The sequence below is a fragment of the Tachysurus fulvidraco genome, chromosome 11 (assembly GCF_022655615.1).
Source record: "Tachysurus fulvidraco isolate hzauxx_2018 chromosome 11, HZAU_PFXX_2.0, whole genome shotgun sequence".
NCBI classification, from domain to species: domain Eukaryota; kingdom Metazoa; phylum Chordata; class Actinopteri; order Siluriformes; family Bagridae; genus Tachysurus; species Tachysurus fulvidraco.
In genome coordinates, this window is record NC_062528.1 from 20,151,765 (window position 1) to 20,166,449 (window position 14,685).

At 33.4% G+C, this 14,685-nt stretch overlaps 1 long non-coding RNA gene across 3 annotated transcripts in view; it reads right to left on the reverse strand.

Annotated features, from left to right (window-relative positions):
- The window catches only part of LOC113645190, a 63,301-nt gene extending 56,671 nt beyond the window's left edge, over window positions 1-6,630 (reverse strand). For all 3 annotated transcript variants that reach the window (XR_007144378.1, XR_003441158.2, XR_003441160.2), the window contains exon 1: window positions 6,169-6,630. This is a non-coding gene — a long non-coding RNA (uncharacterized LOC113645190). The remainder of the gene's footprint in view (window positions 1-6,168) is intronic.
- Window positions 6,631-14,685: the final 8,055 nt, after the last annotated feature.

The window sequence follows — 14,685 nt, forward strand, 5'->3', positions numbered from 1 at the left end:
TGGCTTAAATTAGCGATAAATTAATTAATTAATTAAATGAATTTCATTCTCAATTTATACATCTCTGTAGCTGCTATATAACATAAAATAATAAAATAAAATCGACCTGGATCAAATTGAATGGCTCTGGTGCTACTTTTGTTTGGCAGCTCTGAGCAAGGAACAACTTTTATCTTAGAAATGAGGCAGAGCTAAATATATTACTACGTATGACATTCTTTTGAAGACTGTGATTGGTCCAATAAAAAAAAAAATAGGAGCACTTTTATAATCTGGTCTATTATAAACCTTCACTTTGTCTCTATGTTAAGATATTTAAGACAATATATCGTGCAGGGATTATGTTCGTGACCGATCATATTAAAGATGTTCTAACATCTGTGTATGCTATAAATGTAATAAATGTAATGTAATGTAAATGTAAACATCTCTGACACAGAGAAGAAATGTCATTAAGACAAATTATAGCATTTCTGTCACCATGGCATTTCAGTTCTGTTTCAGAGATGTCAGAGTATCTTTATATGACATAGAGGCACATCTCCACTGCTATCTCTAATATATTTGGTCACAAAAATAATCCCTACACAATCTTATCTGTAGTATATTATTAATTCACTATCATTATTAAATATTACATTAATAACTATTAATATTATTATATTATTGTATTAACATTCATTAATATTAAATATTTCTTCTCCCTCTTCACCTTTTGGCCATTTTCTCCTCTTCTACAGAAACTACTCCTAACACTTTTTGACCTTATGAGCTGTTTTCAGAGTTAAGATGCTTTATGAATAACTTTGATCTTTACTAATATCTTCCACATTTCTAAGAGTTTTCTTAGAATTTTGTCACTAGGAGAAACTCTACTCTTTCCAACCACGTTCAGAAAAAAAATCTACCTAGAAGTAAGAGATTTTGGACCATTGGACTCAGAATCACAGAATGCAAGGCAGCTACAGTAGTTTAGTCATATTCTCATCTGACTAAACTAACTGCCTTGCATTCTGTGATGATATAGATGCTGGGATTAGCATGAAACCTTTAAGCAGAAATGTAAAAAGTAAACAGACTCGAAGATTAAAGCACTGCCGCATGACTCTCTATTTTAGGACAATTTCTACTAGAAATTCTACTTTCTGCTTCAATCGCGGGATTGTAAAACTCAAAATCTCAAAAACTTTGAGTGTAAAGCTGCCATAAACTCATAAATATTGTAAAAATCGAGTAATCCCGTGTCTCTGCTGAAGATTCAAGCAAAATTCCAACATAAAATCCCTGATTCTGAATGAACATCTAAGCGAGAACAAGAACACCAAGTACGTTTCCTGAGGAAATCAATGAGGCACCGTAGACACCCGGACACACCGTGTGCTCTTGTCAAGTCGTTTCCTCCAAACATCCGTTCTGCGAGGTTACACAAATTTTCAAACTCTACTGGTTTTCTTCAGCACAGCATGTTCACTGGAGTAGACAGATGAAGCCAATCAGCACTAGCCTGGTCTCATGAGCTCAAATGAATGTGTGTGTATATATATATATATATATATATATATATATATATATATATATATATATATATATATGGCTTCATTTATCTCATCAAGATAAACTAAATAATTTATCTCATAAACTATCAAGATTTTAAAAAGTTAGAAAAATAAGACATTCATACTGTACACTATTAAAAACAAGGTTCCTGGATTTATTATTATTTTTTTTTTCTATAATTGTCCAGAAAAAAGTGCATAAGGTGAAATCGGTGACTCTTAAAATGAAAGGTTCTTAATTGGTTCTTGGTAAGGATATTCTAAAAGAACGTTTACCATCTATGGAAATTTTCCAATGTACTAAAAGTTTTTGTAGTGAACATAAGGTTCTCTATGCTAATTTTTTTTTTTTTTATGTCTGTATGGCAGTAACAAAAAAAAAATGGTTCTTTTAAGAAGAAACACACAATGCTACAAAAAAGAACTGAAGATCTTTGTTGGTATTCCATACATGAAGCAAGTGATAGAACCATCTTGTGTTCTATATAGAACATTAGATTCTGAAGATTTCCCGTAAGATCAGCTCTCTGACAGCAGCGCAGTTGGAATTCAAATCACATCATATTAAGACACTTCTTGTAATAGGGTACCGTTTCTATAGTAACAGCTTGTTTGCGGCGACTTGGGGGACGAGTAATAAACTGGTTTAATAAACATGTTAATTATGGAGAAACTGTTGATGTGTTAAAGTTTGCTGGAAAGATCAGAGTTTATAAAGAGTTCTGATTCTTAAAAATTGTAACTTGAATTTAACTTTATAGAGAATTGTTCATATCTGTTCATAGCTACTGTAGCTTCATGATGCGTTCATACGTACAGCGACTTTCAGCCACAAAATCCTAGCATGTGTCGAGTGCTAGTTGTGCCACATACTGAGAACCTGCTATCACCATGGCAACCAGTAGTACTTCAGAGTACAATAGCATTACACATGACTAGAAATGGATAAAAAGGTCTTATGTCATTAATTAATACCTTAAACTCTGAGTGTTTTATTCCTTATTAAACACAATCTAGCATCAGTGCTAAAGCTTAGCATCATATTTTATCAGATACGCTAGCAAGCTAATGAGTGTAGACACAGTAGTTTTTATTTATAAGTGTAGATATAAGACAGACATAAAATACTATAACCTTGTTCTAATAACTTATAAGCATGATGAGTTTCTTAAAATAATAAACTGGAGTTGAATTTATTTGAAATAAGCTGTTAGAATGTCATGAGAAACGTTAAGACTAGACATAATTAGCATAATTAAAGGCGTTACAAAATGTACTTTTGTTAACAACAATGCCAATACGAATTAAATTATATCTCATGTTAAGAAAGTTTTCATAGCTCATTATAAATGTTTATTGAAAGGATTATATTTAATTCTTTGTGTGAAATTATTTTGTTTAAGAAGTAAATACATTTAAGAACACAGAACAATGTTCTTAATCTTTCTTAAAAAGAAAAAAAAGAAAAGAAATGAAGAGAAGTGAAGAGAAAAGAACAAGAAAAAAGAAGAAAAAGAAAAGAAAAGAAAACACAGTAGCTACATTTCCACACTGCAATAATAATAATAATAATAATAATAATAATAATAATAATAATAATAATAATAATATCTCAGCAGGTACAGAAATCTACATTCAAATAAAAGTCAAGATTATTATATCACACACACACACACACACACACACACACACACACACACACACACACACACACACACACACACACACACACACACACACACACACATATATGTATTAGTTAAGTTATATAAATATAGATTATTACATAACTCGACTAACTTGATTAAAAAAAATTAATTTCAACTTAAAGTTTTTTTGTTCAATTCTACTTTCAGATCCTTTTGCTTCTTGAAATAAGTTCAGAAATGAATTGACTGTTGTTTATATAACAAACTATGTTGGGTTCTCTACAGAACCGTTCCTCACAAGAGTCTAACGTTCTACTAGATTTATAAAGCGCCGTTTTTTAAGCACTGACACGGTTAGCATGGTAACAACACGTTTTTCTTCTTCTTTTTCTTCTTCTTCTCATTATTATTATTATTATTATTATTAGTAGTAGTAGTAGTAGTAGTAGTAGTAGTAGTAGTAGTATTAATATATATAAATTAAGACAAGTTCTATATCTAAAATGTTCTAAAATAATAAAACGGTTAAAAATTGTAAAAATATAAAAATAGAAAAAAATCATGTTGAATACTCTTTGATAATGTTTAATAGAATCATTTCTAAGCTGCAGCTGACAATGTGTCATTATTATTATTATTATTATTATTATTATTATTATTATTATTATTATTATTATTCACACAGAGCTGAAATCAGAGCCCACTCCATTCTGGCATCTTTAAATCCATCATGAAAGTCAGGTTCTCATTAACCAGTAAATCAAGTGCTAATGAGTTCATACACACATGGAAAATTCAACTTCCTCACGTGTTCACCGGATAGTTTCTTTATATAGTAAAATCAGTATACATTTAAGAGGTTTTGAGTTTCCTAGAAAGCTGAAAAAGCTTTCATTTTGTTTGTTTATTTTTTTTTTCTTCTGAACCTTCATGAGCGTTAATTAAGGTCATGCTACCTTTCTTGATGAGGCTCAAATTAGACTGTTGGAAAAGCTTTATTCATTATGTATCAGCTTTTATTCCTCACAACCTACATAACTCAACATCTGTTAGGTGAAAATGAATCATTAGAGCATTATTTATTCATGAAAATCTTTATTAGACCCTCAAACTACTGAGCATCAGTGAAGAAACCTGAAGCCTCACCTTAAGGCTGCAAACTGCAATTGAGCAAAAATATGAGCAATTAAATAATTCACTTAAATAGAAATGTAAAAAAATCTTTCTTTCTTTCTTTCTTTCTTTCTTTCTTTCTTTCTTTCTTTCTTTCTTTCTTTCTTTCTTTCTTTCTTTCTTTTATATTCTTTCTTTCTTTCTTTCTTTATTTTATATTCTTCCTTCCTTATTTCCTTTCTTTCTTTCTTTCTTTCTTTCTTTCTTTCTTTCTTTCTTTCTTTCCGAACCATCATAACAATAATAGAGATTGATTAATTTAATTAAACAGAATTGTAACACAATTACGTAGAGGTAACATAGAAACTACAGAAGACACTCAATGCTAAGGTCCTAAGGTCTAACATGGATCTTAAGAATTATAACAAGTATTGAGTCATGTTTATATAACAGATGTCTAGTTGTGTAGAAGAGTGTAGAGTTGTGAATAAACACTGATATACAGTATATAGTCAGTAAAGTGTCTGATAATAGTTTGATTATATAATTAAAAACATGTTCAATAACCTCTTGTATTATTGCTCAATATGTGTAATTGTTATTATTTATCATATATTATTTGTCTAATACCATGCTATGTTTCATGCTAATTTTCATTGATCTTACTCCTCTTACTTGTGCTGCTGTCAGCTTGAATTTCATCACTACTGTAGCTTTCATCATGGCTTCCTTAATTTTAATTATTGTTATTATTATTTTAATCAGATCCCACATCCATGAAAACAAGATTCCGTGCAAAAGAACGGTCTGTAAAGACAGCCGACGGAACCTTTTCTGTTTCCATTATTTAATCTACTGGAAAAATTATTCGAAGAATCATCAATCATCGACTGCTCCAATCCCTCACTAAAGTTCAGAAAACTCTCAGAAATCCTGGAAGAGGAATAAACACTTTTACTTTTACCTCACGGTCAACAAACCACTCTATGCATGGCTGTAAGTGCATACTGCAGTGTGACTTATTTTCAGTTCATTGTGCTGGGACTTTTCCACAAAACTCATCTGGAAATATGTTGGAATAACAAGAATTCAAAACAAGAGCCAAAAAAATTCCAGTAGAGTGTAATTGGTGAAACGGACGGCTTTCCTGCTTTTCCCTCATGAGACCTTTGGTGTTGAAACCTACAAGACGTGTGGTTATTAAAAAAAGTGTGCATGGGCAGATTTTGGTTTCAAGCCCGAAGCCATTCGTGTGCACTTAAAATCAGCACATTATGTAGGATTTTATACACAAACGTATGAAAGATTGTAGATTATTTTTTTTATTTATAAAGACCATATGAGTATATTAATGATTAACATCTGCCTGTAGATTTTCTTGTAGGTTACATAGATGTTGAAGGCACGAGTGCTTAGAGGATTTCAGTGTGCCTCAAAAAGATATCATGTAGTTCAATTCTATAGATTATATATATATATATATATATATATATATATATATATATATATAAATATATATATATATATATATATATATATATATCTTTAGAAGGTCATCAAAATCTGATCCACTCTGAAAGTCTGAAACAGTCCAACTCAGAATTTCACTGAGTAGAACTCTAACAAAGCTGTCTCTAGCAGATAAAGCCTGAGCGAGTGTGTTTACAGAGCACAGAAAGACGGCTCAGCCAGGCGCTCATTAATCAAATAACACATTACAAAAGCAACAATCTGGGAACGCTGACGAAATGCTACGGCACAGAGACACGTACCAGCTGCAGTGTTCAATCACTTTACTGTTACGAGAAACTTAACTTTAAAGTTAAGAGAAAAAAACATTTTGCACCTACCTCAACCAAAATAGTATAGAACTACTGCAGGAGAATAAGCGTCCTTTAGGTCTTTTGCTTTTGTTTTTCATGCCTCGGCTCACTGTCGAATCTCGAGAAAGTTGGATGAGATGGGAGAAACTCGTGGGGTCTCTCATCCAGGAGCGTGAAAGAGCACGCGACAGAGCACCGGCTTCAGCACTGTGCAGCTCGACTGCTTCCCTGTCCTCCTCTCCAATGAGAATCCCTAAACCTCGACCACATGACGTGAAGCAAAAAAGAGAAAAGCAACCCTGAAAGCCAGGGAGTGAAGAGGGGGAGAAAGGAGGGGTGGTGGTGGTTGTAGAGGGGGTATCCAGCTGGAACAAAGACTGAAAAGCTGAGTCCACCTGAGGATGTGGTTCAGGTCTGGATTTCAGCGCAGGCTCAGTTTATGGAAGCAGCAGACCGAAGAGAGGGAATAAGGGAGTGAGGGAGGGAGACAGAGAGAGAGAGAGAGAGAGAGAGGGAGAGAGAGAGAGAGAAGGAGAGAGAGAGGGAGGGATTGTAGGGGGGTTGCAATGCAAAGAAAGTGCGCATAATCCCTGCCCTGCAGAAACTTCCTCCCTCTTGAATATGAGACGCAGCCCCTCAGACCAGCGCTGGAATGCAAAGGCCAAGATCCCAGAGGCCCAGTGAGGCGAGAGCCGAGGCGAGCTGAGGTCTTACAGACAGCAAGGGCAAGTGTGTGTGTGTGTGTGTGTGTGTGTGTGGTTCAGTTGTTCAGAAGCTAAGCTTAACACTATAGCCTCAGAGCAAGAAAACACTGTGCACATTCAAGCTGGTGAAACTTTCTTAAACAATTTAAACTGTATATATATATATATATATATATATATATATATATATATATATATATATATATATATATATATATATATATTTTTTTTTTTTTTTTATTTAAATAGATGTTAATTTATCTGATAAAGAGCTTGTGCATGATTTTTGGAGATTGTTTGGGAATTATTCACATTTAAATGTAATGAACAAATAATAAACAAGTTTGTGTAATTTACTAAGCAAAAAAAACTGTGTTGCTGTTTTTTCTTAATTTATAAATTTCTTTTATCAGTTTTATATATTTTTATTTATTCACTTATTATTATTATTATTATTATTATTATTTATTGTTGTTTTTACTATACTTAATTATGTAATATTTATACATTTATAGTTTTTACAATTTTGTGTTTTGTATCCTGCCTTGAAGCCCAATGACGCCTGAGAAGATCCCCGTGACCCGAGAAGATCGGATAAGCGGTAGAGAATGGTAGAGAATAAATTTTAAGTTTATTTATTCGTTCATGTGTTTGTTTTTTCTTTTCAGAGGAATGTTGTAAAATCAACCCAATAAAACCCACAGCTGTTCTATATTTGATATAAATAACTTACATCAGTTTTTGGAAGTTCCCCTTGCATCACACGACCCTGAGCGAGTCCTGATGCTCTCGGATGCTCTGACGTCAGCAGGATGACTGCAGACAACAGGAGCACGATAACAATTATGTTACAGCTCCTTAAGACAAGATGTAAACTTCCAGACTTTCATAATCAGCTTCATCACATTTCCACATGAGCAGTTTGTCCGTAATCGCGGCTAATTTTTTGGGGAAAAAGTTAAAGCTTGTGATGGAGACACACTTCCTGGGCTTGTCACAAGACACGAGTATGCTCAAGAGTCAAGCTGAGTAGAGGGAGACGGACAGCTGCGAGAGATCCTTACACAACATTACACAAAATTACACAACTAACTTCCACATTTCCTCAATAACGACTAGTATGAAACATTATAATTCAATTTAATTTCATTTGTTTAGCACTTTTAACAATGGACATTGTCTCAAAGCAACTTTACAGAACAAAAAGTTCAAGACTGATATAAGACATATTTAAATGTGTTTTATTTATCCCTAATGAACAAGTCTGAGGTGACTGAGGCGACTGGTGAGGAAAAACTCCCTTAGATGGAAGAAGAAGCCTTTGAGAGGAATCAGACTCAAAAGTGAACCACATACAGTGTAATATTGTTTCATGAGTAGCGTGGAACACCTTAAACGTATTATAACCCTTTATGATCATGATCATGGTTTAAAATAGAGATGCCCTAAAAAGTGTTACCGTAGCTACTTTATAATCTATAAATCCAAATATCTATTATGTATAATATATTCATTTTCAGAAATAATAACAATGTTCATTATGCCTTATGATTGCTTTATAACATATGAATGTGCTTATAACTTTAGCATCATAACCTTGAGAGAAAATTTTACCAAAGACACATTATAGTTGTATATACAAACAGCTATAGAGTGGAATATATTTTCAGAAATAATCATAGCAATGTTCATAATGCCTTATGATTGCATTATAACACATGTATGTGCTTATAGTTTATTATAGATTGACCTTCATAAAAGGTGTTACCATAGCTACAACACAGCTATATATACATATATAAAAATAACCATATGGTACTCTATTTTCATAAAAGTTGATACCAATGTGTCTTATGAATGATTTATAACCTGATTTGAACACGCTCATGGTTTATTATAACTATGACTTTTAGATCAAGTGTTACACTCTTGCCAGTTTCTCTTTCCAACCTCCAATCTCTACCAGAGCAAGGTCACTCAGCCTGACATGAAGTCGAGTATTCGGAGCAATCGTGCAGGCGTTTTCAATCAGCGTGTGCCGAAGCCTTGTTGTGCAGCAGCTGGTGTAGTTTGTAATCTGATCACAGGACCACACAAACCCTTCCCTACACCACCGCAGCTCTGCACTTCAAGCAGCACTGAGCTTGTCGTCACTGCGCCCTTTTCCAGAATTATTCATGAGACTAATCAGACCATGAGGGGGGTGGGGGTGGGGGCGATTGCACAGGAGTTGGACCATGGAATAGGCTTCATCAGATCTCATGTTGGACTACAGCCAGCAACATGATGCTGATCAGTATGCTGGACTCATCATCACTCCACTGATATTGAGGTTGTCTTCATTTTTAAAAATAAATAATAAAAATAAAATCATAATTTGCATTGTGCGGGCTGAACAAGGCAATGGGAAATGAGGTATATTAATGTTTTTTATGCATTAATAAAATATAAAGATCTGGAATAATTAACATGTTTTGTCAACTAAATGTTGAAGAAATGAAGAAGAAAAAGTACACATCCTAAAATGTTGCTATGGCGATGTGTCATAAAGTGAGGCTTTTTCCTCTTCTAACACATGAATAAACAATATTGTACTTTTATATTGTACACTTCACCTCGAATGCATTATAACATGATACCACCATGTACAAAGTCCTTCACAGAAAGTATTACCACATCTGCTTTATAAGCTGTATATACAAATAGCTTTAAAGTGTAAAATATATATTTTAAATAATAATAATAATAATAATAATAATAATAATAATAATAATAATAATAATAATAATAATAATAAATGTGTATTATACCTTATGAATGCATTATGACATGACATAAAAAGCAAAGAAAAAATTTAAATAAACATCTCTTCATACTTAAACCTTCCTTTGTATTGTAATGATAACATAGATTTCTAATGCATTGTATAGGCTACATAACAACTTACAATGCCTAGAAAAAGGCTTTGTAATCACTACTAAACAGATACATCTTATAAAGCATACATATACGGTATGACTTCATAATGTAAGGTTACATTATATAATGTGTTATAATGCATATTACAGACAGTAGTGTGGTGTACTATCACATGATCACATATCCTATAAACCCTGGATTCATAGTCCAGCGCTCCACTTATGAAATGTTATTTAGCATACATGAGAGCTTATAATGCCTGGCTAAGCTTGTGTAATTGCTCATGAATAGCATACAGATTACATGCATAACACTTGTATCTTGTAGGACATGTCAGATTACATTATGAGGTATTATGAAACCTGTTCCTAATGACACCTGTTCATGAGACTACAGTATTAAGCAACATATTTTGTAAACATCTCCTGTAAATCCGACATTCGTAAGATTCTTATTTATAAAATATTATATATTACACATTATAATGCGAGATATAAGCTTGCCAGTGTTAAAAAGTGTTAGTGATAGAAATAGCCAGTGTTACATGTATAAATCTTGATGAAGAATAAGTAATGATTATGACTTGTCAGGTTATGTTATAATGCATTATGATACCTGTTCATAAGGCCATTGTAATCCATTATAACTCTGCACTGTGAACTATACCAGTTTTTAAGCATCAAATATGGAATCGTGTCCTATGAACTCTCTATAATTTAATATCTCCAATGTTTTGTCATTAAAATCGTAGACATTGTTACTATAGCAAACAGCTACCCTTTCCCATTTCTGATGAAGTAGTTATACAAAATAAACAAAGCCTTCTGACCAATCAGAACCCAGAACCATACTATATTAGATTCCCAAATAAATGGATGCAGTAAACTTCCAGAAATTTCAGCAATCAATATATAGTGCATACTGTTTTAAAAAAAAAACAAAAAACAATTCCAAACCTTCAGTTGTTTATCTGACTGGAACCGTGTGCCTATTTTAGCTTCTACAAAACAGTTCAGCTTCAGCTTTACAGACAGGAGCATTATATAAGACCTTATGTAAATGACAGTGCTAAATCTACACATCAGCAGCTAAAAATCCTGACACAGACGACAAGTTATCATCTCCGCTTTCGCTCGTCCGCTCGTCTGAAGGTCAGGATCGTGCCTCTGCTCCTTCCGCTTCATTAGCTCACAGGCATTTTCATCAAAATATTGATGCTTGAAATGAGTGATGTTGTTCCTATATGCCTGAATCGACATTCTATATTCATAAACAACAATTGCAATCGTCTGTATTGTTAAGAATCTGCATAAAAAGTTTTATTTTTAATTAAAAAGTTTTCATAACAAGCACTTATAAGGTGTTAGCATATAGCATATAGCATAAGCATAAGGTATAACATAATACCTTATAACACCTGGCATAAGCCTGTGTAAATGCTCATGTAATTGTAAATAAAACAACTTAAACGCATAACAATTTATATAATGTAAGTATTGTGTAATTACATTTATAATGCATCATATGGCATGCATATCAACTTATGACACCTGAAAAAAGCCTGTGTAATTGCTACTGAACAGATATACAGTAGTTACATTTATAAAGCCTTATAAAGCACAAATATAGGGTATGACTTCATAATGTCAGGTTACATTACATAACGTGTTATAATGCATACTGAAGACATTAGTGTATCAAATTTCCTATAAATCCTGAATTTAAAGTTGTGCTCTGCATTTATAAAATGTTATATAGCATACATAACAGCTTATAATGCCTGGCTAAGCTTCAGTGTAATTGCTTAAAAATACTATATGTTACATCCACAACACTTGATGAAGTATTGAGTATGACATGTCAGGTTACATTATGATGCATTATGACACCTGTTCCTAACTACATTGTAATGACAATATAACACTATTGAAGTAAAGGAACAGATTTTGGAAATGTTTTCAATGAATCCAGGATAAAACAGTTCTATTTTTAAACAAAAGGTTTTTATAACAAACCTTTGTAAGAGGTTATGTAGCATAAGCATAAAGTAAACATAATACTCTGTAACACCTGGCACACACCTATGTAATTGCTCATGTAATTGTAAGTACACAATATGACCTCAGGACATCAGGATGCATCATAATGCGTTATAACACCTGACCATAAAAACTTAGTGTGCTGTTATACTGTAACATTGAAACACTTTTGAAAGCCTTTTGAAGTTAATGAAGTATAAACATCAGGTTATAAAGCATTCATAAGGTGTTGTGTTACACTTTGTAGAATTATTTATTATGGATTATGAAAGAGTGGAGTGACAAGTAGTGCTCATAACATATTATAACACAGTTATAAACAGTGCTTATAACGATATAATTTCTAAATATTTAAACATTACTATAGACTGTATTGGATTTTCTTAAAGAATTTTTTTAAAGAATGTCAAATGTTAGCAAAAGCGTATTAAAATATTAAAGAACAGAAATTGTGGATAAATAAAATATTCTATAATATAAATGTGATGTATGTTATAATTAATAGCTTGTAATTATAGCTGAGTTAAGAGCATGTGAGTAAAAAAAACAAAAAAAAAACTACGAGATCGACGCACGCAACGTCTCTAGTTGAGGGTAGATTTGTTGCCTAATGTGCCATTCTTTATTCCTCATTTTACTAGAAGCAGAATTTAAAAACTTTGCTTTATTTAAGTATTTACTCTATACACTTCCATCTTTCTACAAAAAGTAAAAGTAACCAGAACGCCGCTGAAGTCGTAATTACGACTTCCCGCTCCGTAAATACAAACTTCGCAGCAGGAATGAAGACTTAGTATTCCTGACATTTCTGATAATTTCATTGATAGTGAAGTGTGTTAAAATATTTAGCGTATGTTTTTCTATCCTGCTGTTAGATCAGCTTTAACTAGAGGTCCAGGATGGAGCAGGGAAGTGCGATGATGTCAGCGTGTCACTTAAGGCTGTTCTGGCAGCTGGCACATGATGTCTAGACCAAGGAGAACAGGATTACTTACCATTTTAAGCTCATTATATAAGAGTAATATTCAAGAGCGTTCTTTTTTGTGTTTTTTTTTCAATGTACTTTGCTCACAGAGTTAAAAAAAATTTATTGTTATTTCCTTTTTCCTTTTTATGTATAAGTAGGTATATTTACATTTACAGCATTTGGCACAAGTGCTTATCCAGAGTGCTTTGAAGTCTCTATGAATGAATACATCATCAATGATAATATATGAACACATGATGATCTATTAGCTTCTTAATAGTCAAATCAGTCATCTTGAAAGGAAAGATGTATTTAAGTGGGTGAGACCAGATCACCCAATTCCTCTAAAGCCAAATTCCATTGTGTTTCCCTTCGTCTTTCTCTGTCGTTTTTTTTTTTTTTTTTGCCTGAGAGATCAAAGCGTTGGAGCGCTTTAACATAACTTTGAATAAGCTTTTTGGGTTAACAACACAGCACAATTTAGATTTCTTCCTTCATGGATCTGTTGGCTGATATTTTAGAGCCCTTTGTCGTCTGCGAAGTCGATGAATACGACAGGACTTAAAAAAAAATAAAGGAAAGAAAGGGCATTGTGATTCCACAAAGCGTTCCCTCAATAACCACAGGGCTAATCTCCTTGCCTGATTCGGTATTAATAACCTTTTAATTAAAGCCGAGAGCGACGCCGAACAAGGACTAAGCCGCTGCATGCTCGGTAGAATGAGAGGAATCGATATGAGGCATCGCAGTAGGATGTGGAAAAGAAAGAGACAAAAAAAAATGTTTGCTGAAAGCTGATCAAAGCAAACACATCGATATTTAAGCCTTCCTTCAGTGGTAATAGCTACAAAACTTAATACATTATTCATCCCTGTTAAATAAGTAAGAAATAAAACAAACAGGGAATGCTAAATAAATAAAGCGTAAGACGTTACACGTAGTTTGTGTTATGTTGTAAAATCGCCGAAAATTTGCCGACTCATCCCCAAATAAACAAATCAGGGAACAGGAAGCGAAGAGGATGTGTGCCGAAGGAAGCTGCAGCCCGGGCTTTTGAAAGAGTCGAGTAAGTCAAGCTTCTAGTCTCTCCTCAGCCTGTGTTTGGCATGCAGGGGTCGTGACCTGGTCATGAATCGCTTCAATCGGCTCCCTGCTCCGACGAAAAGGGGTGGAGAGGGAGGTTTGGGTAAAGGCGAGGGCTTTTGATCTCGCATGGGCAGTGAAGCAGCTCGTGGAAGAGATTCCTCGTGTTTGTGGAACAGGTTGGTCTCGGTGGGGGGAGGAGTCACAGAGCAGGTCAAGAGCGCAGAGTCATTTTTACTCTTCGCTGAACTCACATTCTATTTACCCCCACCCCACCCCACCCAAAAAAAAAAAAAATTATTTTTGCACTGCTGGAGATCTGCAGCTGCTGACTGGGGTAAAAAAAAAAAAAAAAAAAAAAGTCAAAACCTTTCAGTGAACTACTTCTTGTATGTACAGTATGTATTAAAAAAAGAACATGTATTGTAAGGGAATTGTGTTTAGTTTGCGAAATGTCCTCTGGAAAGTTAAACAAAATAAAAGTATGTATGTTTAGTCTGCTAAATGTCCTCTGAACAAAAAAACAACAACAAATATATAAGTTCATTAATTTGTGAACTTTTGCTTTTACTCAGCATTATGTCCTCTGTAAAAACAAAACAAAACAAATTTATTGAAATTGTATCTAAGTTCACTCTGTAAAATGTCCTCTAAACATAATGAAAATAAAATTAAAACAAGAAATTGAAATACTTTCTATGTTCACTCCAAATGTCCTCTGAAAAATAAATGAATACAAAAATGTATTTTCCTCCACTGAAAAAAAAAGCCTGAATTAAGCAAAACTTAAAAACCCACACCTGTAACTACAACAGATGACGTACATGTTTTA